This window comes from Aythya ferina (genome assembly GCF_964211825.1).
Source record: "Aythya ferina genome assembly, chromosome: 4".
NCBI lineage: Eukaryota > Metazoa > Chordata > Aves > Anseriformes > Anatidae > Aythya > Aythya ferina.
Genome location: NC_140300.1, coordinates 68,011,632 through 68,035,909, shown reverse-complemented (window position 1 = coordinate 68,035,909; position 24,278 = coordinate 68,011,632). Strand labels below are relative to the sequence as shown.

Genomic DNA, 24,278 nt, shown 5'->3' with positions numbered 1-24,278 from the left:
GGAGAAAAGAAAAAAAAAGATGTTCAAGTGGTATCCCTGCCCCTTCAGAACATTCAGAACAAGCAATCCATCAGTATTAAAACAAGAAATCCCTTTCTCAGGAGCAGTCTATCCTCCAGCAGCATCTTAATCAAATATGATTTGTTCTGCATTCCTTAAGTCTGAACAACTGAGGGTTTTTTTTCTGGAAATTAAGCTATATTAATGACTAATACCACCACCAAAACAACCCCCTCAGCCCCCGGTTTTTTAGTCTCTCCTAAAGACAGTCAGAAAGCCACAAAAGACAGACAGAGCACTCCATGGCTTTTAAACAAATACTACCACATTTTAAACACGTGCATGTTTGCAAAAGCTCTAAGCCTCTATTGCTCAAACCACTTGTGGTTTCTCAGTACTTCTTTTTTGAATGATTGTGTCTTTATAAAATAAACATGTTTGAGACTAAATTACTTGCGTGTCTGTTGGGAATAATTATAAAATTAGCTTGTTCTAATTTACACTTGTGGGTTTTAAAAACATACCATAGCGAGTCTCCTGGTGAAACCAAAGTCTAACATGTCAAACATGGTTTAGATCATGTACGTGGACTTTGATTTTCTTAATGCAGTAGTCTGATCTCTACAGAAGGCTTAATCCTTTTTTTTTTTTTTTTTGGGGGGGGGGATAATTCAGCAAGTAAGTATTCCCATTTGTTGGTCTCTACAGACACTTGTGTTCATTCAACATGACAATAGGTTGTGCAATATATTATGCAAATAACTGAACTGCAGACATACAGCAGTGATTATCAACATGTGGTATCTTCAAGCTGAGTTTCAATAGTTGACAGTATGCTGCTCAGCCATAACACATCAGAATTTTGGCTGCTGAATACCTCTGTGTGCCAAACACATGATGGAAGGATGTGCTACAGTTCCAAATATATTCCCTAAGAATGTATTTGAAGACTAGCTAGCACTACTCAGGACAGCAACATGGGACTTATTTTTAACTGTGTCCTTCAGTTCCACTGATTTCAATGATCTAAATTACATTTTCCAGGAAGAGAAATCAGCACATTATCACAATGCTTCTACTGTACTATCTTGGCACAGGACATTAAATTTTTGTGCATTAGGTAGTTGTTGCTAGAGATAATTTCCAGGGAACTGCGGTGATCAGCTTATTTCCAAATGCTTTTTGCTATTCTAGTAGACAACAGCAGTTGACACGGTCAGTATTTTAATACTGACACTCCAGGATTCAGCTAAAACAGGCTTAGTCAACAATAATCAGCTTACACAGATCAAAGTCTTACTCAGCTTCCTCCTCTTCTGCTTTCAACTTGCCACTCATCACTTTCTCAGCAATGAACTTGCAACAGCATGGACCCACACGACATGCATTCGTAATGAAAATTGCTCGTTGTTCCAAAGGACATCACAGGCTTGTTTCCATTCCCAGTGGCAAGAGCAACTTGTCAGGCCTCCTACAGTTTGCCTTTTTTATCCAAGGCCAGGGAGACAAACCATACTTTCTGTACCAAGATAAGGTGGTTTTAGATCCTGTGTTTACATCCTGCTTTTGATCCCTCAAGGTTGCAAAGGTTAAGTTATCCTGCCCTTGACGCCACAATTATTTTTTTTTAAACCTTATTTCCAAATTCATCTTCTCATGAAATACCTGAACAATCTTTTTCTTTTAGATCACATTGAAGCTAATACTTTGGACAGTAACCTTTCCATGTACAGTGTGATTTCCCTGCAATATACCTCAAGAGACTCTCATTCTCAACCTGCCCCAAGCTTTAGTTCTTCTGGGTCTAGTAATAAGTTCTACCATGAATCCCCTCCATCTTCCCCTCCATCTTCCTCTTTCCAGCCTTTGCTAAAAAAAAAAAAAAAAAAAAAAAAACATCCTGAGTCACATATTCTCTTGGAGTTAGAGTGGCCCTTCCCAAATCCTACACCTCACCTGGCAGTAGTGGATACCACCCTGTAGCCTACAAGCTTTTTCTTGCAATCCCTTCACTGATTCCTGTCCCCCACCCCCTCTCCTTCCTCACTAACAAACATTCATCTCTTCACACAAGAGAAGAGGATGAGATAAAGTTTGTGGATGGGTAAGAAGGGAAAACTCCAGATTCAAGTCTTCCTACAACTACCATTTTAAAATGTCTGTACTAGTCATTATGTACACATATACATACACACACACCACACATATGCTTATGTGTGTACATAAGCATATAGAGGTGGACACGTACATATATTCATATATACACACACACATAGACATAGGCACACACGTATATACGTAGTAGAGTATAAACACACATTTAAATGACTGTGCAGAGTACAAAGCACCCCAGCCTTTACCGGCACTTTTTACCTCCTTCATAGCATGTTTTTTCCAGTGCATTCTTGGGACTTAATTCATTCTCTAACTCAATACAAAAGACAACAGTAAACAGAGTATTTAAGAGTCAGAACTACACAAGGCATATTTCACCACCACAGTTTTTCAAGTGCACTTGAGTTTACCTCGTGGGTATTACAGAGAATAAGTAACCTGTTCCACTCCATTCAGCAATCTGCAGTCCTTCCCCATCCTCTTCTGTGCTAATTAACTTTTAGACACAAAAGAATCAGCTAAAATGTGAGAAATGTGTATTTTAACCAAATATATTCCTCAGTACATACTTTATATAATTCACGTTTCCAAGCTGAAAGTTGCTTAGCAGTGAACTACTTAGGATATGGAACAGGAAAGTAACAGGGTGTTCTCTTGCATCATCTTGCATTTTCCACACAAATCAGCCTTGCTCCACTGTTCACATAAACTCGTGGCTTCGAGACTGGTGTGACCGGCAGAATTTCGGTTTCTTTGATCATGGGAAGGTCTACGCTACACCGGGCCTGATGGCACCGGATGGGATGCGCCTCTCTCGGAGAGGGGTAAGGATCTTAGGTCAGGAGTTGGCAGGGCTGATAGATAGGGCTTTAAACTAGAGTCGAAGGGGGAAGGGGCTAAAACCAGGCGCGCCGGTGAAGACCTAAGGGATGGTACGCTAGAATCAGAGGGGCTGTGTGCCAGTGGGGTCCTTTGGTCAGATCAACAAGGTGCTGAGTGTAAGGAGACGCACCTGAAGTGCTTTTAAACAAACGCACGCAGTATGAGGAATAAAATAGATGAGCTAGAAGTCCTGGCCCAGTCCCGCAACTACGACATCACCGGCATAAGCGAAACCTGGTGGGATGAGTCCTGTGACTGGGGTGTTGCGATAGATGGTTACAGGCTCTTCAGGAGGGACAGGCAGGGTAGGCAAGGTGGTGGGGTGGCGATGTATGTGAAGCAGGGGCTGGACTGTGTGGAACTTCAGGTCGGCGATGGCAAAGTTGAGAGCCTCTGGGTAAGGATCAAGGGACGAACGAATAAAGGGGATGTCGTTGTGGGAGTCTATTACAGACCGCCTGGCCAGGATGATAGCACCGATAAATTATTCTTTACAGAACTAAGAGAGGCCTCGAGATTAACTCCCCTTGTCCTTATGGGGGACTTCAACTTGCCGGACGTTAACTGGGAGTGCCACACGGCTGACACGAGCAAGTCCAGGAGGTTCATGAAGCACCTAGATGATAACTTCTTGGTACAGGTGCTAACGGAGCCAACTAGGAAAGGTGCCCTCCTAGACCTGTTGCTAGTAAACAGAGAGGGTCTGGTGGGAGATGTGGTGATTGGTGGCCGCCTCGGTCATAGTGACCATGAAATGGTTGAGTTCAAAATTTATGGTGACAGAAGGAAAAGTGCCACCAAAACCTCAGCCCTAGATATGGGGAAAGCGGACTTCAGGCTGCTCAGGGAACTAGTCAGTAAGGTCCCCTGGGAAACTGCTCTTGAAGGCCTCGATGTCCACCAGTGCTGGTCACTCTTTAAGCGATGCCTCCTAGAAGCACAAGATAAGGCAATTCCAAAATATCGCAAGTCAGGCAGGCGGGGCAGGAGGCCGGCGTGGCTAACCAGGAACGTTCTAATGGAGATTAGGCGGAAACAGAGAGTGTTTCGCTACTGGAAGGAGGGCCAGGCGTCATGGAAAGAATACAGGGATGCTGTTCGTGTTTGTAGGGAGAAAGTTCGAGTGGCCAAAGCACAGCTAGAGTTGAAGCTGGCTTTGTCTGTGAGAGAAAATAAAAAGGGTTTTTTTAGATATGTAAATGGAAAAAGGAGAACTAAAGAATACATAGGGCCGCTCCTTGATAGGGAAGGTCTCCTCACAGACGATGACGTAGGCAAAGCAGAGACGCTTAACGCCTTCTTTGCCTCTGTCTTCAATGCCGATGATGGGCTTCGGGACCCAGGGTGCCCTGAGCTGGAGGACCGGGACGGTGGGGATGACAAACTCCCAACTGACCCTGAACGTGTGCGGGATTTGCTACTCCACCTGGATCCCTACAAGTCCATGGGTCCGGATGGGATTCATCCCCGGGTGCTGAAAGAGCTGGCGGATGTCATCGCGGAACCTCTATCAATTATTTTTCAATGATCCTGGGAATTTGGAGAGGTTCCAGTAGACTGGAAGCTGGCAAATGTTGTGCCAATTTTCAAGAAGGGTCAGAAAGAAGACCCTAGCAATTACAGGCCTGTCAGTCTCACGTCAGTGCCTGGTAAAATCATGGAGAAGTTGGTTCTTGGACTTATTGAGGCGCACCTGGGGGACAAAGCAGTCATTGGTCCCAGCCAGCATGGGTTTGTGAAGGGTAGGTCCTGCCTAACTAACCTGATTTCCTTTTATGATAAGATCACCCGTATGGTGGACCAAGGGAAACCAGCTGATGTGATTTTTTTGGACTTCAGCAAGGCTTTTGACACGGTTTCCCATAGGATCCTACTGGACAAAATGTCCACCACACAGCTAAATAAAAACATCATACGATGGGTGAGCAATTGGCTAACGGGCAGGGCCCAAAGGGTTATGGTAAATGGAGCTGCGTCAGGCTGGCGGGCGGTCACCAGTGGGGTCCCTCAAGGCTCCATTTTAGGGCCGGTACTTTTCAATATTTTTATAAACGATCTGGATGTAGGAATAGAGGGTATTTTGAGCAAGTTTGCTGATGACACCAAACTTGGAGGAGTTGTGGACTCAAATGAGGGCGTAAAGGCCTTGCAGAGGGATCTGGACAGGTTGGAGAGCTGGGCGATCACCAACCGCATGAAGTTCAATAAGAGCAAGTGCCGGGTCCTGCACCTGGGACGGGGAAACCCTGGCTGCATGTACAGACTGGGCGATGAGACGCTGGAGAGCAGCCTAGAAGAGAGGGATCTGGGGGTCATGGTAGACAGCAAGTTGAATATGAGCCAGCAGTGTGCCCTGGCAGCCAGGAGGGCCAATCGTATCCTGGGGTGCATCAAGAACAGCATCGCTAGTAGGTCAAGGGAGGTGATTGTCCCGCTCTACTCTGCGCTGGTGCGGCCTCACCTCGAGTACTGTGTGCAGTTCTGGGCACCACAGTATAAAAAGGACATGAAACTGTTGGAAAGTGTCCAGAGGAGGGCTACGAAGATGGTGAAAGGCCTTGAGGGGAAGACGTACGAGGAACGGCTGAGGTCACTGGGCCTGTTCAGCCTGGAGAAGAGGAGGCTGAGGGGAGACCTCATCACAGTCTACAACTTCCTCGTAAGGGGTTGTCGAGAGGCAGGAGACCTTTTCTCCATTAACACTAGTGACAGGACCCGCGGGAACGGGGTTAAGCTGAGGCAGGGGAAATTTAGGCTGGACGTCAGGAGGGGGTTCTTCACAGAGAGGGTGGTTGCACACTGGAACAGGCTCCCCAGGGAAGTGGTCACTGCACCGAGCCTGTCTGAATTTAAGAAGAGATTGGACTGTGAACTTAGTCACATGGTCTGAACTTTTGGGTAGACCTGTGCGGTGTCAAGAGTTGGACTTGATGATCCTTAAGGGTCCCTTCCAACTCAGGATATTCTATGATTCTATGATTCTATGATTGATATTTGCCCTACGTTACAACATGCAGCTAAGTTATACATTAATAAACTGGAAGTTATGAGAACAGCTACCAAAGGATGGTCTCTAACCACAGGATGCTGCATGCTTCACCAATTCAGCAGCTCCACTGCCATCTATATACAGTACTAGAAACAGAAATGGCACTTCTTATGTTTCAGTTCACCTTGAATGGAAGAGCTGCTGTAAATCTCTTGAACAGCAGGTACTATCCATTTCAGAGGTCTCGCTTTATATTTTGATAATTAGATTACAATCAATAAATGGAAATATCCAAAATAAACAAGTCAAGAAAATGTCTAACTTCCTGGAAAGTCAGGCTCCCCCAGTAAAACAAACATTTGAGCAGTGTCAAAGATCTGTTCATGTTTAAGGAAAACAACCACCCTATTTTCCTTGCTTCATTTGTGACATAATGCTTATTCCTGCATTTTGTTTCCAAAAACATCACAAAGAAGGTCAAGCTCCTTTGAGGCAAATATTATTATTGGGGATAGCCTTTGCTTTCTGACACAGCCCCATTCAAGGGGAAGAATAAGCAGAACAAGCATGTGCTCTGCTGTAAAACAGACCAGTCTGAAGACTGTTGCTGCCCCAAGGAGTTCTTGATTTCAGAAAAGGGTCAGGGAAGAAAGAATTAAAACTCACATGGGAGGATCGCCGGGTTTGGACCTAAAATATGTTGCAATGGAAAAAACCTATTGTCATGTGTTGGGGTAGGGAAAGACAGAAGATGAAGGGACCCAAGATACAATGACAGTCTATGACACTGATGAAGACTACTCACAGAAGATAGTACAATCTCCTGTTTACATCTCCAGTTTTCAAAGCACACACCCTATACTCATACAGATCAGAGTTTAAAACTTTCAGTGTATAATGTAGAAGTATATAATATTGAAAATAAAGATAAATTAAGACAACATTTAAGGGTAGTCATTTTGTAGCAGACTAGGATAGGAGGTAGGGGACAGTTAATGTATTTTTCTTCATGAAGCCTGCAGACATTGTGTATTTAACCTGACAGTGTAGTTACGGTGTGGGGAAGTGAGAGAGATCAAACTACCATGTGCCTTTTTTTTTTTCCCCCAGCAACAGCGTTAAGTGATTCTACCCTGCATAGCTTAAAGTTCCTCCCACAGCTCTACACAACCACTGATTCATCACACACGGGAACCAAATCTGTCACTGATTACTCTTGGGAATTTCTGTCATTAAATATAATTTTTAAGCCCTGCTGTGTACTGATAAACTTTGAGCATGAACTCCCAGCTCCTCCACTCCCACGGAGTAACCAAGCCCAAGCAAAGTGCTGCTGATCTCTTGCACAGGCTGCTCTGTGTACCCACTGGGAACCACACGTCCCAAAGACTTCAGACATACTTAATTCTTCTGAACAGAGAAAAGTGCAGTGAGTTGGATCTTGCCTATTACATATATCACTGGGCAACGTTTAATGGATGCTCAAGAAGCATGGAGTAATCTCCGAGGAGGAATAACTTTGGTTCAATGCTCAAAAAATGCAAGAGCATGCTGTTTCACTACAGGCTTGGGCTTTACACAGCAGAAGTCTTACAATGGAAAGAAAAGTACTTGACTAACAAATCAACATGTTAGATAAAGTACCACTAAATATTTAAAAGTATCGATTTAAATGAGTTCTCCAGTGTGGGGAGGAAGAAAAAAAAAGCAGACTCAATTACATCCTAACCCAGTAAATCCTCATTTCCTTCAACATGGTTTTGCCAGAATGAGATTAAGCTCAGGGCATATTAATTTATCTGTAAATTATTATTAATACATTTTCATGTATGTTAGCATAGCAATTTTTCCCCCTGCATCTTTAGCAATCTAACACGGGAACAGATTCCTTTACTGAGAGCCCATGAGTCCTCCCAACAGATGTACCATTTCAACAGGAGTATTTCTCTCTCCTTTTATGATTGATTTCAGAACTCACCTAACAGCAATTTAGACTTTGAGATTATACATGCTGAGTAAACAAAAAGACAAGACAAAATGTGAACATTCAAAATGAGGGGCAACAGATTCACAAGCTGCAAGGGACTAGGAGGACACTTGCACCAAGGTACGTTAGGAGGATTTGACTGAACTTAAGGGATTTTTTATTTATTTTTTATTTTTGCATTTAGGATGGAATAAGTGACCAGCCCAGGCTCAGAAGCTAATCAAAAAACTCAGAAGAACATTTTTATGCCAACAATAATTTCATTGTATAGTTTTGCTAAGCCAGAAGCCAATGCAACTCTTAATGTCTACCCACCTATATGACCTTAAGGGTACAAATACGATTACAGCTCTCTGGTACCCTGAAGTTGCAGGCTATAGTACAGTAAGCACCTGTAAACTGATAGAACTGCACTCATACATAGTGGCATGATTATGCTGCTTCACTGCTAAAAATTGGATAACACTCTCTAAGAGTATCTCCAAATTTAAAGCTACATAAGCAGAAAAACAAAAGTCTGACCTCATCAAAACGCGTTATGGCTTTCAATTAGAGTTCGCAGCCTCTGTCAGATAAAAAATGGTACATGAATAGAAATTCTATCAGACTTGTGCAACCTACCCACATCACACTGCATGAAGGACACACAGATGGCTGATCTGCTGCACATACAGTCATTGTTAAACCAAACCAACCCAAGTCTTTGCAGTTGTCACAATGAAACCTACCTACAGATACTTTCAAAATTTGCCAAAAGGAGATAAGGAAAGCCAACAGTTTCATACTAATTTCAAAATTTGCAGTTAAGAAGTCAATACTAATTTTCACACTACGCTTTCAAATATTTTACAGGTTTTAATTTAACTCACATTCTGTATATAAATAGTTATAACAAGTCAGACATTTTAGCACAACAGGAAGCAAAGGCCATTGGGGAAAACATCTCAGAGAAGACTTTCAGATTTTTATCCCCCTCTGTCTCCTATTTATGGTAAGTAGAAGTGGGATAGGCATTTGCTGCTTACTTTTGAAGGCATATCTCAATTAAAATAGGTCTTAAGATCCTTAGCAAATCATGTCAAACCTCTGTGCTCTCATACAGCAATACAGAGCCATAAATACAGTACCAGGCAAGTCTGTACATTTTCCATAAGTAGCATGGGCAGAACTTTTTCAAAAAAAAAGAAAAAAAAAAAAGACCTCTTACTGAATGTGTAAGTATGATGGAGAGCACTTGGGCAGGTCATTTCAATGGCATATGGAAAATGTCACAAGTTCCAACAGTAGAACAAATTGCTGTCCACTTTGTCATGTTGATCTACATGTACTTGCTTATCTTCAGAGCTTTTACTGATACCTGTGCTAGAATTACACATTCCATTCCCAATACAGGTTATGTTATCACATACTGAACTTACTACAAAGCTCAGAACTTGGAAAAAAAAAAAAAAAAAAAAAAAAAAAACAGAATAAACAAACCCTCCATTGACAAACTTTCTATGAGCTCATAATAATGAACAGTGTCTTATCTTTATCAACAGATGCTGTCTTACCTTTATCAAGAAAAGCTGAAATGTCCCTTTCTCCTATTCAGTTTCCAAGAACAAAAGAAATCAACTCCACCCTGTGGGCAAAGAACATTTTTTAAATGATTAGCAATATTCTGAAAGAAAGTTTAATTCATTACAAAACAATATAGACCTTCCAATTCTGTCATGAAATACAGGTAAAAATATTGTGGAAAATAGCCTAATGATGGCATATAATTTTGTATTTACTACATTATTTCAACAAGTTACATGGTAAATGCTCCTATGAACAGCAGTGCACTGATAATGAAATATTCAGCAACACTATTTCATGAGGAAAACTATACTTTTATGAATTATGTCAGCTTCCAAAATAAACTGGTACCACCGCAACCCGCATGCAATCTTTGACCACGCAGGTTTCCATCGCATCTTAACAGAGGCTGTGGAAGAATGAAATGTGATACACACTATTAAAAATACTAGATGCCCTACTAATTCACATCCTTGATACACTAAGGACCATCTCTCCTGTCTGTTGTAATACATATACAAACCCAAACACTTCCATGGGAGCAGGCTGGAAAATGGATGGCAACAGATGTTATGTAACTTAGCGTGAGCTTAACAGTGAAAACTGTTTTATGGTTAGAAGCTAAAGAAAATAAAGAGAATGGAGCAGCAGCTACAGAAGGATGCCGAAGGTGGTAAGTAATACACTTCATTCTTGTATTGTATGGGAAAACAATTTCATGGACTGAACAAAGGCACAAGAGCACAGAGGCGAGGAGAAACAGGAGGACAAGAGCTTTTGCTTCTTTCACAAACCTTTTTAATTAACCACTCTATTATCACACTAGAATGCAAAGCAGAAATTATTCATTTAGACAGCTTCTATAAAACCTTTACAATGTCACTCCCTATCTTATCTAAAGTAGTTTTACACATATCAGCACCAATTCAAGAGTTGCAGAACGGCTCTATTTCATTCCTATCCCGAACAGTGGCTAAATATTTATCATTTCCTTCATGATATTGGAACAACTAGAAATTTTGCAAGGCCATAAACAGAACTGATTTGTTGATAATGGTCTGATTCAAGTAGCAGTCCTTGTTCCTATAGCAGATTTGTTATCCTCCAGTTGTTATAAACTGATGTTTGAGAGGAAAAATTAATGTTGTTTGTTGTTAAGGAAAATACCTAAGTAGCATTTTCTTAGTGTTTTGCCACCAACTATATGTGTTTTTTGTTGTTGTTGTTTGTTTGTTTTTAAATCTGCAACTAGCTTATAATGTTCTTAATTCACAGTGTGTGTTACTGTTCTCCTTTTTCTGGAGTAACTTAAAAGAAAAGCACCACAGCTTTTGTTCATAGCCGTTCTCTGAGCATTCATATATACAAAATAAACTGCTGCAATAAGTTGCGATACTCTGTTTTCCCTTCCAATTGACACAGACCACCTGCTAACCGTTAATAAGTCTTCCCCCAAATACTTGTAACCTTGGCATTTTATGAGTCCTCGTGCATCTCTAACCATAGAACCGTTTGGGTTGGAAGGGACCTTAAAGACCATCCAGTTCCAACCCCCCTGCCATGGGCAGGGATGCCTCCCACCAGACCAGGTTGCCCAAAGCCCCATCCAGCCTGGCCTTGAACACCTCCAGGGATGGGGCATCCACAGCTTCTCTGGGCAGCCCGTGCCAGTGCCTCATCACCCTCTGAGTGAAGAACTTTCTTCCCAGTCTATATCGCCCCTCTTCTAGTTTAAAAACATTTCCCCTTGTCTTATCATTATATGTGCATGTGAAAAAGTCACTCTCCATCTTTTCTATGTGCCCTCTTTTAAATACTGGAAGGCCACAATGAGATCTCCCCGGAGCCTTCTCTTTTTCAGGCTGAACATCCCCAGCTCTTTCTTTCTTCACAGGAGAGGTGCTCCAGTCCTCTGATCATCTTTGTGCCCCTCCTCTTGACGCACTCTAAAAGGTCCACATCTAATATATTTAAATAATATATATGATACATAGTACTATATAATTCAACTTATAATCTAAATCAAAAGATTTAGTGACTTCTTTCCCTAGAATCATTAGAGATTCTGAAAACTTCCTTTTTCAGTGCTAAACAACTTCAAAAGGGCCTGGACATTGGAGATCCTACCCTTTTACTTATATCAAATTGTGTACTTAAGGTCATATCCTTTCCAAAACATTAAGTTCAGTGTCTGAACGCTTTGTCTGGTGCTTATACAAAGCTACAGCTCAAAAAGGTGTGCTTTTCTCTTAAACTCTGCAAGCACAGAAACTTAAACTTAGTATTAGGCCTTATACAGTCAGGGATTTCATGAATCAGTTGATACTATGGGAAGCAAAAAGCTGGAAAACACCACAGTAATCATAAAAGTGTCCTGCTTCATAAGACAAGGAAGCTTTTTGCCACAATTGATATTTTTTTCCCCTTTTTAAATGTAGGTGAAAAATATTTTCATAGGTCTCTCGTATTCATTCAGGGAAGCTGCCCTTTTCCTTCTCACGCCATTTTTCAACCTCACGAGCAAAAGCTAAGAAAGGCACAGACTGGAATAATTACACAGATAGCTTGGTCCTAATTAAACAAATTACTCAAAATCAGTAGTATTTAAAATCTATTGAGAAAATGAATAGATGCCATCAAAAAGTTTCTAAAGGAGACAGATTATAGCAAAGTGCTACAACATGAGGAGTTACAAGATTTCACTTGATGCATCCTCTGTGATGCAAAAAAGACTGATCTCATTGAAAAACCCAGTGAGAAATTATTTTATATACAATGTTTACCTATGTTACAAATGTGCAATTTGACTGCAGAAGCCTAGATCATTCTACTGGACACTGGGTTTCATTGGTAGGTTTACTTTATAATTTACACAAAACTGTGACAGAATAAAATCAATTCAATATATTTCTGATCATCTGTACTTACAAATTTTATTAGGGAAGAAAAGTAATAGCAATATAGACAAGAAGCTGAGTGTGCACATCATGCTAATTATATGTGTATATGTGTATATATATATATATATATATATATAAATAAAAGGATCTCATCTGAAACAGAATCAACCCCTCCCATGAGACTCACGTGAAGAACTAAATGATCTTAAAATAGTGCAGAATCACAACAAAATAGCAGTTCTGCTAAGAGAAGTGACATTTTAAGTTTACAATTTTAAAGTGGCATATCATTGAAACACGGAGAAGGCTCTATAAAGAGAAAAAAAAAACAACAGATGATTCAGCAAAACAGGTGAACCTTTAGCTGAGGAGAAACTAAGCGAAAAGAAAGAAGTGATTTCACCAAGAGAAATGTCAAATCAGTGACAAACCATGAACTCTTCTATCCCACACACAATCAAACGCAAGTGGAAACTACAGCACATAGGCTGGTAGGGTGACAACAATTCACCAACCTACACAATTCATATATACATCCAAAGTTTTCTGCATAAGTTTCCTAGGTTCCTTAAGGCTCGCAGTGTTTGCTATCAGCAAAACACAAGTTTGTTTCTTACAGCATTCTTATATTGTTACAGAAATAAAACCACTGCTGCTCTGTCATACGCTGAAGGCTCATCTATTTCAATCCATTTCAGTAGCTCAGCCTTATTCAGTTTTTCTACTTATTTGGTTATACTGCAGCAAATTAGTGCTGTCTGAGAGACTCAGACAGCAAGCTCTAAAAATCACAGGTGACCTCCAATGCAACAAAGTCCTCGTCTGCTTCAATTTGTCCCTCCACTCTTACTTGTGCTTTCCCACACCCACAGATATGCTTTTCATGCACAAGCTCCATGCCACGCAGGCATTCACACAATGAGCCATCTCCACTCACTATCAGAAGGAAAAGTATTTATCTAAACAGTCAGCGTGAAACCTGAGCCATCTGTTTCCAAATGACGCCATATACATGTATGTATATATATATATATGTATATATTCAGACTGTCTTTCAGACTAATATCTTCAAATATTTTATTGGCATAAGAAGACTAAATGCTGCCCTTCCAGTCTCAAAAGTCTCTCCAAAGAGAGAGAAAAAAAAAAAAAAAAAAAAAAAAAAAAAAAAAAAAGATTACATTCCCAGCATTACAGACAACACGGGGAATGAGGTTTCAGAATTTGCTGCAACTGTCCCCATAGCATGCAGAAGTACTGGAAACCACAAGAAACCTTCCTGTGCTTCCCCTGCAGCCTGTAGGTTCACTCCAGCAAACAAACGCAGCTGACAAACAGCAGGACTGAAGTGCCAGACCTTTGCAGCCCAGCTGTCACTCATCCTGGAGCTACCCTCCTACACTGCACACCATGCTTGGGGACACCTCTCTACCAGGAAAGGTCCCAACTCTGGAGCTACCACTGTTCCACGTGTTTGCCCAGAGAGCTTGAGAATCCAATACTCAACCAGGGTAAGATCAGGAAAGAGTCTTGATCAGTGGCTTTCACTTATCCATCATCTCCCACAGGCTTTCACTCAAGTCTGTAAAGCAAAGAAGCTCAACGAGTAAAGTTTACTTCATCATGCAAGCAAATAGGTCAGATTTATCCCAGGACTAACAGGATACAACACGGCCATAAACTAATGAAATGACAAAAGCTACCATTGCTTGGCAATGTAATTATTTTATTAATTTATTTTTCTTAGATTTTAGAGAGTATTTTGCTTTGCTTTAAAAGCAAATTATAAATTCTATAAATTCTCAATTGCCTAAGTCTTTGATTTCTGAAAGACTGATAAACAGCTTCAATACATACTTAATAAACCACTCCACTTGAAACGATTTCAATGCCTATCAGCCAAAATGCAGTAACACTGTACTTGTTCCCACTTACTTCACAGAAAAGAAACCACAAAACTAAACAAATGTTACTGCTTAAAACAGAGGCAACTTAGAAAATGTTTTCTATCAAGTTCAAGAACAAACAAAATGAGACAGTACAAACGGCCCCCAGATTTATATGGCTCTCTTAAGACTAATCAGCATTGTCAATATTGGAATACTGTATTACAGCCAGTCGTGAAATTAATACTTGAGACATTCTAGTGTTGTTTTTTGCTCAGAAGTAGAGGAGAAAAGGTACTACAAAAATCATGTGCATTGACATTATGAGTCATCTGTTTATACTTCCTAAAGCAACTACCAAGGTATGTTTGAGGCAGGTAAGTTTAAGGGAAGATTGAGAAAATACATTTCAGAGGAGTAAGGTTCAGAATTTAACTGTGGCATCCAAATACACTTAACAACTGCAAATTCATTTCCAGGCTCAGGCACAAGCTCAGCCCAAAAGACCTATTTTGTTCTCTACACAAAGACTGGCTGGCACTATTACTAGAAATGCTGAGCCGGTGTAACTACATTTTCCACATGAAGTTTACACAAACTTTTATTACAGAAATTGGAAGGAACACTAGGTATGGACTGGAAAGGAGAGTACTGCGTGCTCCATGAAAAAGACTTCAATACCAACACCGAGGCACGCTAGAGAACACGAAACCACATGACTAAAGCACGTTTGTGTATTTGAAGCACAAAAGGGCAATTGATATGCTTGCTGTCAACTGAAAAGCATCCCAAGAGTGAACTAACAAAGGTGAAGTTGCACAGAAGTATAAAAGATCAGATGTGATGAAGGACTTGCCAAGTAGGAGCACATAACCAGCAGCCAGCTTCACTTTTCTGCAGTGGGTGCTCACGTTAGGTCTAAAAGCCATTGCAATCTCTCAAGGCACACACCTGGCTTCACCAGATACCCAGGGCCACCTCCCACAGATTAGGAACAGGACCCCCATGAGCACCAATTCAAGAAGGAACCATAAGCCTTCTCTTTCCAACACATGCTCTCCGTTGTAATTTGACATCATCCTAAAAGGCATAGAGGGTCTCCTGGAAGGCCTACCTTTCCAGCTGAATCTGTAATGTCTTGTTGACACAGTAGACCACAGCCATAGAATCCCCACTAACATAATATTTATCCAATAGAGCATCTAAAATCATTTCTGGGTGTGCTTCTGTAAATTCCAAACCTTTTCCTTTGAAATAACAGTATTATGTCAGTAGTGAAATATACTAATTTATCTACCCGTGCCTATGATATGTCAAGCACGAAAGATAGCTAAAATGAGAAAAGCTAACAAAAACATTACAAGAATTCAAATTTTGTTCTAGTTTGGTTTTGTGTAGGTTTTTGTTTGTTTGTTGTTTTAATAATGCTAAAAATTTAAGTAGATAGTGAGAAAAACCCACGGGAGATGCAATTACAAGTCCTTTCAGGCTGATATAGTGAAAAGCAAGGAAGTTAAGTCATTCATTATAAAAATCAGTAATTTTTAAAACCTCCCTTGTTGCATAATGGCTATTACCATTTTTAAAAAGGGACAAGATCTTTTTTTCTCCTGTTTATAGGCTCCATACAGGAAAGCATTCTGCACTTTGTATTAAAAAACAAAACCAAATTCACCACATACTGTAAATAAAGAGGGCTGAACTGGGAGGGAAGTAGGGGACACAGAACTTCTCTCTTAAGTGACATTACCATGTTGCCAAATTAAGCTACAAGAAAAATGACTGACATCTTCATCATATATGAGTAGGCCTCATTACTTCAAAAGAAGAGGAGAAAAAGGATAACTTTCCATCACACATAGTGCTTGCTCCAAGAAATCAGACTATAACAAGAGAAAGATAAAAACCATTCGAGTACTGAGCAATTTGTCAATCAAATGGAAAAAATGCACCTTACCATAGCAGAAAGACAGTAACTACTTCACTGCAGTAGAAAGTGAAATTGTGAATTGAATCTCAGAACATTTTCTTTCACCTGTGTTTAAATCAGAGTCAAATGTTTTTGAACTATATTGATTGCATACTAAGTATGGTTTTGTCTGTCACACATACACACAAAATATGTAGTGTGAATAAATTGCTTGAAGATTGGGAATGATTAGAAGCATTATACCATGGAAATACTACATAGGCACAAAGAGCACATAACATTACCCTTGAATAATTAAGGGTCAATAGGTCAGTACTCACACGTAGACCTTTCCTCAAAGCAAGGTTACCAAAGTGACCTACCCCAAACCTCCTGCCTCCTGATGTATTTTTTGCCCATCTCTGCTCCAGGTTTTCTGCGTAGTTGGAATTCCACAGATGGTCCCCATCGCCCCCAAAGAAATGTTCTTTCCAGATGAATTCCCCAGAACAGGGCTTTATTTCTTAGAAAGCAGAGGGATATTTTCCAGAAATTCATGATTCCCAGTAGTACAACAACGTGCTAATACTTAGTCAGTCTACAATCTTAAAAAATCTGGTAAAAGTTTAAACACGTTTTCAAAGGGCACTGATGCTCCCATAAATACTGGAAGCTCTCTGCCCAGCATCTGATAACTGTATGTTACAGGATTTGCCCATTCCCTCTCATCATTTCAATTCAAATAGCATATTCTTAATAAAGCCTATGCTAATACAACACTTTTGAAGTTTTAGTCAACTATTTTAAACACAGTATTCCAATGCCCTTTAACACACAAAAAACTCGATATCCCAGCACTACAGTCTCTCCTTTTTCTTAGCTTTTTATTACCTTTGTTGATGTTAATGATTTGCTAAGCTTATTTCCCTTCAACTAGTCTTTGTGTTTCTCAGAGTTCTTTCAAAATTACTTAAGTAACAAAAGACATTACAACACAAAGATAAAAGGAGAGATAGCTTAGTATATGATTTTCCCAGCTGAAGTGTCACACCTCAGCACACACAGCTGTGCCCATCAACTCTCTTCATGCCTTCGCAGTACTGGAATGACACATGCACACCCCCTTTGGCAAAATACTGCTCATTTATCACATACCCTTTTCATTCATATTCTATGTTTAGTAATCCTTTTCCCGGATTTCTACTTAGATTTCTGGAGTATGTACATATGTAAATGACACAGTATTGTCATTCCTGCATTGTATCTGCATTCTACACAAAGGCCAAAAGGCAGGCTTCTATCTTAAAATAAATTTAGCGTAATTAATAACAGTTTAATAAGTTGTATCCTCTCTGTACACAGACATATCTCTTCCAAATGCTAAGTGGACATTAATTGAGCATGTTTATCAGGAAAAAGATGAGAACGCCTGTAACTCAGATGATACAGAAATGTATACAAGGAAAATCTTTAATTTCCTATATTAATATAGTACTTTAAGGGGAAGTCAAAGAGAGGTAAACATGAATTAAAAGAGAATAAAGGAAATCTTGATTTAATAATTGATTTTTAATCTCCTTTGCATTTATACTTCATTGACCTTAAAAAAAAAAAAAAATCTCATTTTCACCGGCCTGCTGTAACCACTGAAACTAACATTAACATTAAACCAAATTAAAACAGGATCTTAAAGTACTGAAAGAGTTCACTAAAGGTACCTAATGCAAGTGGCAACGTAAGTTTACCTAAATGCTCTTTCATTCGAAACCAAGTTGCTGAATACAGAAATTTCTACAGAAAAAGTGTTAATTGTAATCCTTGGTTGGATTTTTAAAGGTTTCTAAAACAAAGGTAGGTGCATGGGAGCATTTTTTTTTTTAACATGCCTGTGGGCATGTCTGTACATTCACCGTGTCTTAAGAGACTCCTGCCTAGCAAAGAGCTGCAGCCAGTGGCACTGCTCAACTCCAGTACTGCTCACTCCAGCTCCCCCAGGATGCAATCGTCATATGCTCATGGTTCCATGGGACACATTCACTGGCCCCAGAGGCTCCCCAAGATAATCAGGTCCTTATCAAACCTAATTTTAAAAGGCAGCTCACTTGAATGCTTTGCTTAAAGATACAATTATTACCAAATCTTAGATCTTTAAATAATGTTAAACACTCTACTTTGCTATACTGTTCCTCATACTTACAGGCTTTATTTTTAAATTTTCAATCAATTTTTGGCAACCCAGACAGACCAGTGATTTTGGTTAGTTTCCACCACCTCCACTGTAGCTGACTCAAGCTTGATTTTCAAATGTCTGCAAGATATATTTGGTGTCTGAACTACTAATCCAGAGATGTATTTTTCAACTTGTTTCCTTAGAAGGTGATGGAATCAATTCTATTACTGTTATTTTCAGAAAAACTGAAGGAAGTTCAAAGACCAATGTTTTGTTTTAAACAGAGCCAGCCTTTGAAATTCAACTACCTGCCAGTCGTCTCTCTAAAATGCCTTTTTAAGCAGTTCATGTAACATAGCAAGTAATAAACATGCGACAAAACTTCAGCAAGTATGAAAAGACAGGAAAAAAACACATGCCATTTCTGTTTCTACCTACACATACAATATAAATTAAGCATAAGGTAACAGTAGCTTAACTAATTCTATTAATCTCTATGAATAAGCATTTCATTTGGCCATTTTCACATCCTGTAATTATTCCAGAGGAAACACAGGTTAAAGGTTCAACTAGCACTTAAAATGTCTCCTAAACCATAATTATATCTACAAGACTTAGCCTGTGGGTAAAATTTGGAAACCTATGACACAAAGCATTTATTTTTCTCAAATACTCTGTGGAGTCCAGTTATTCCAAAGATTTTGTGTATTTATTTATTTATTTTTACTATTCATACTCAGTTGTATGCAAAGCATGCCTCAAACAGAAAAGCTATCTGAAACCTTCACAGTTTGGGCCATGAAGCATTATTATTGAGCTATAATAAATGATTAAAACAGAATCATGAGCTCCTTCCTCACGTTCATTCAAAGAAAGCATCATAAAAGCAGAGTTAGAGCTGTAGCTATTGCTCCATCATTTTCAAAGATGGGAGGAGAGCCCACAAAGTATACATGTCATGATGTACCCGTTAAGATAAATTATGCTGTTAGGAAAAAAAATGCAACTATAAAATGGAAATTACCTGACATACAATGGGAAGAGGCTGAGAAGTGAGCATTCAGGACAGACCTGAATTCAAGTAGATAATATACTACAATGACACTATCTTGCAGTTCTTATCTATAGAGTACTCTATTCTCCTTCTTTCCATTAAATATACACAAGTGACATAGGCAGCACGCATTAAACAAAACATTAATTTCCCACCAGCATTTTACAAGTCACCTGAATAAAAGGCTGTTTGTTTGCCATTATTAACAACGCTCTGACTTTGTTCGACCATGGCCGCTAGTTGGTGGTTTTTTTTTTTTGATGTGAAAGCATCAATGGGAGTTTTTCATAGTGATATTTGCAGGCATCAATTCAAAGTCTGGGTAGTGAAAAAACAACTGCTTCACTGCTCATTGCAAATGGTGCAATTGATGGAGTCTGGCAAGCAAGTTCCTAGGTTTTGGTTAAAAAATACACAGTATCAAAAACTCATGAAATGGACGTTAATGTTAATTCTATAATATATGTGTGTGTGTATATATATATATATATATATATATATATATATATATCTCAAACTCAAAATAGTACCTACTAAAAGCAAGACTGTTCTTGAAGCACAAATTCAGCCCTCTGATATGCATTCATTGTAAAGGCTTTGCTCAATGTTACAGAGCAAGCCATCTATGCAGCCAAATTAAAAAGAAAAAACACACCAATGCTCCCGTGACCAGTTCAACATATTGACCTAAAAACGTTCGTCTCTTTTAAACTTTTATTTTATGCACTCCTTGTCCTGTTTTACAAAATATAAAAGTATAAGAAATCACTGTACCGCCTGTGGAAAGGGCAGCTTCATAACAAAGAACTTAATGCTGAGCCACTACAGAGCCAAGCTTAAGCTTAAATCCAACCCGAAATGACTATATAGGTATTGACTAAGAATTTTGGTTTACACAAAGTTTTCCGTTATTTATTTTTTGAAGCATTCCAGTTTTACTAAAAAAAGTCCCCAAACCACCCTAACTGCGTTCAACGTATTTTTAGACTTCTCCCGATGTTTTCCTTTCCTTGGCAATTTTTCTTCAGAGTTGCATTAACGTCTCACTCACCAACACAGACGACTAATGGATCTCAATAGGTATCTGCCAAAGGCGGCAAGCACTAAATATATGGAATAGCACAATGCTCAAGACGTTTTATGTTTCAGACACTATGCATAACCATTTTGATCTTTCCACACCCAGAACTACAATCAGATCAGAGAAGATCTTAAAAGGATTCCCTAAGTATCTTCTACAAGATAAAACATAAAACTGTGTCTATTCAGGAAGATGCCTCTTTGCTGCTCAAAATAGTTTCCCGATTATTTCTCACTTAGTTCAGTTTATATTGATGACATCTAGGGGATGGAGAGGGAATGAAAAGAGCAAATTGTTCTCTCTGATTCCAGTGTGAAGAAACGATCATCGTTTTATAAAGCAGCAGAGAAGTTCAAGGTCTCTCTGACCTTTCAATAGTATGGGACAATCTTTACACAAGGACTAACTGTTCTCACACAGTTCCTCCACTGCACAAGGTACTAATCTTGTTGTTAACACTTAGCATTCAGGTCGTCTTTTTCTACTACTGTTTTTGTGGGTTTTGCTTTGTTTTCTCTTTTCCTCCTGAGGAAACTACTCACCACTTACACCCCAGCACAGTGATACAACATATGATCCTGTCCCAGATATAGGTCCATCTTTTCAGTTCCTTCCTCCTCCCTCTTCAGCATGATAGCGTCCCACAGATTAGAGATAGGCTTCAACTCTTCTTTTGATGGTGAAACTGGTCATTTTACAAATGATGTGAAAGGGCTATGCTTGAACAAGCTGACAAGTCAAGCTCTGTTTTACAGCAGGAATGACAGAAGCAGCCTAGCTTTAAACACCAGGTTCACCTACAGTGGGCTCAAGATTTCCTTCAACAGGAAGCAGAAGAAACACCCCACAGTACAGGTGGAAACAGTTAGAGATCTGCTGCTCCACCTGAACTGTCACAAGTCCATGAGGCCAGATGGAATCCATCTGAGAGTGTTGGCAGATGTGATTTCCATCATCCATCAGAGGTCATGGTCACCCAGAGAGGTCCCCGATGACTGGAGACTTACTAATGTGACACCCATCTATAAGAAGGGTCATCAGGAGGACCCGGGAACTACAGGCCTGTCAGCCTGACCTTGGTGCCAGGAAGGATTATAGAACAGGTCATCTTGAATGCAATCACACAGCATGTGTGGGACAGCCTGGGTATCACACCCAGTCAACCTGGCTTCATGAAAGGCAAATCCTGCCTGACCAGCCTCATCTCTATGACAGGGTGTCGTGCCTGGTTGATGAGGGAAAGCCTGTCAAGGTAGGCTACCTAGACTTCAGAAAGGCCTTTGACGTGGTTTCCCACAGTACTCTCCTGTAGAAGCTGACAGCCCATGGCTTGGAGACATACACTTTGCTGGCTTAAAAACTGGCTGGCTTGCCAGGCCCAGAGAGTGGTGGTGAATGGAGAGAAATCCAGCTGGCAACAGGTCACCAGTGGTGTTGCCAACGGGTATGTGTTTGGGTCCATCCTCTTTAATATCTTTATTCATGATTTGGATGAGGGAATTGAGTGTCCCCTCAGTAAGTTTGTAGACGACAACAAGCTGGGGGGAAGTGTTGATCTGCCAGAAGGTAGAAAGGCCCTGCAGAGGGACCTGGACAGGATGGCTTGATGGGTCTACAGGCAGAAGCCAAGGGGTTGAGGTTCAACATGGCTAAGTGCCAGGGCCTGCATTTTGGTCACAATAATCCCATGTAGAGCTACAGGTTTGGAGCAGAGTGGCTGGAAAGTTGTGCAGACGAAAAGGAGCTGGGGCTGTTGGTCGATGCTCACCTGATTTGAGCCAGCAGTGTGCCCAGGTGGCCAAGAAGGCCAACGGCATCCTGGCTTGCATCAGGAATGACACAGCCAGCAGGACCATGGAAGTGATCATCCCCCTGTACTTGTCTCTGGTGAGGCCGCACCTCGAGCACTGCGTTCAGCTTTGGGCCCCTCACTACCAGAAGGACATCGAGGCCCTGGAGCATGTCGAGAGAAGGCCTATGAAGCTGGTGAGGGGCCTGGAGCACAAGGCCTGTGAGGAGCGGCTGCAGGAGCTGGGGTTGTTGTGTGTGGAGGAGTCTCAGGGGAGACCTCATTGCTCTCTGCAACTGCCTGAAAAGAAGCTGTGGGGAGCTGGGGGTCGGCCTCTTCTCACAGATAACTATTGATAGGACTAGAGGGAATGGCCTCAAGTTGCACCAGGGGAGGTATTTCTTCCTAGAAAGAGCAGTCAGACCTTGAAGTGGGTTGCCCAAGGAGGTGGTGGAGTCACCATCCTTGAGGGTGTTTAAGGGAACGTTGGACATGGCGCTTCAGGACGTGGTTTAGTAGGTGATAGTGGTAGTTGGGTGACGGTTGGACCAGATGATCTTGGATGCCTTTTCCAAAATTAAAGGTTCTATGGAGCCACAGTGCTATTGCTCAATACAGACAAGTCCATAACCAACGCTCATTGCTAGGGCTTCCCTGCTGGTCAGTATGAGGAACTCCTGGGTGATACTGAAATTTTGCAAAGCACTGGCTGTAGTCACAGCAGCTGTAGTCAATTATTGAAGTATTCCAAACATATCTCTTCTTAAACATCACTCAACACATCTAAAGATAAATATATTTTTGAAGACAGAGACATATGTTAAAAAGAAAAAGTTTATATGGAATCATGGTTGATTTACACTTCTCTAGCAATGGACCTTATAATTCCTCGCATGCTAAATAAGTAGAGGAATTTTTCTTAAAGCATAAAGCATCTTGGAAATTTGTGTAAGAAAAAATCTTCAGTTGATGTGTTTGAGTCTAAGAGTTAGAAACTTACAATCAATTAGAAATAAACACTAGTCTAAATCAAGCTGTACAACAACATTTGAGACACTTATTAAAAACAATATGAAAAATATATGCACGTACACAGATTTTACTATTTTTGTTGAAGGAAAGTATGACAGCATACACCTGTTGTTTACAACCACTTCTAATGAAAAGGTGCCAACATAAACTGACTTGCAAACTCTCCATGCTGCTCAGTAGAAAGAAACTAAGGCCCTGATTTAGCAAACACCTACTTCTGCTTGAGTATGTTACCTACCGTGAAAGTTCGCAGGAATATTTCACCCAAAATAAGCTGTCAGCCTACAATAACATTTCAACACTTGAGGCTAAAATGGTACCTTAAAAAAAGCCATGCCAACACTATATGCTTTGTTTGTGAAGTGTGATGTATATTTTCAGATGGGGAATAACATTCCTTGTTATTTTTGTCACTTACAGCCTGTCATAGTTCAGTAACTGCCCACTGCAGAAGATATTGACCATGAGATTTCTATAGCTGCAATTGGAAGGCAAAATTTAAACTGATGGCCCATCCATTCATTTACAGAAGACTCTTGGCGCTGCTAATGGCAAGGTATTCTCTGTAAGCAAGAGCAGTTACTTCAGCTCGCTGTACAAGGTTGATTCCTGCCTAGCAAAACAAGTATAAATCATTGTATACCTATTATCTCTTATCCAGTATGTCATATCTTCTGCAAGAACAGCACTCACATCAGCTAGCATTCAACCTATTTGTGCAATATGAAACAAAACAACCACCCACAAATTAATTACACAGTTTTCATCCTAATTACAGTTCAGACCAGGTGGGGGGAGAAGGTGCAAATTCAACACTTAAATACAATTTAATGTTAATGCTTTGGAAGGTTGAACTTATCTAGAAGCAAACCTCAAATCCCAATTGCTGGTCTTTGCCAAAGCATTGCAGAACTCCGACAG

The 24,278-nt window shown here is 40.3% G+C and overlaps 1 protein-coding gene across 11 annotated transcripts in view; it reads right to left on the bottom strand.

Moving 5' to 3' along the window:
• BMPR1B (bone morphogenetic protein receptor type 1B) overlaps positions 1 to 24,278 on the bottom strand; it is a 260,808-nt gene that overhangs the window by 191,010 nt on the left and 45,520 nt on the right. For 10 of the 11 annotated variants that reach the window (XM_084516976.1, XM_084516977.1, XM_084516974.1 and 7 more), the window contains one exon: positions 9,527 to 9,597. The gene's annotated coding sequence lies outside the window, so the exon portion shown is untranslated. Of the gene's footprint in view, positions 1 to 9,526; positions 9,598 to 21,078; positions 21,120 to 24,278 lie in introns of those variants that run through there. The other variant, XM_084516980.1, reaches the window with a different exon arrangement.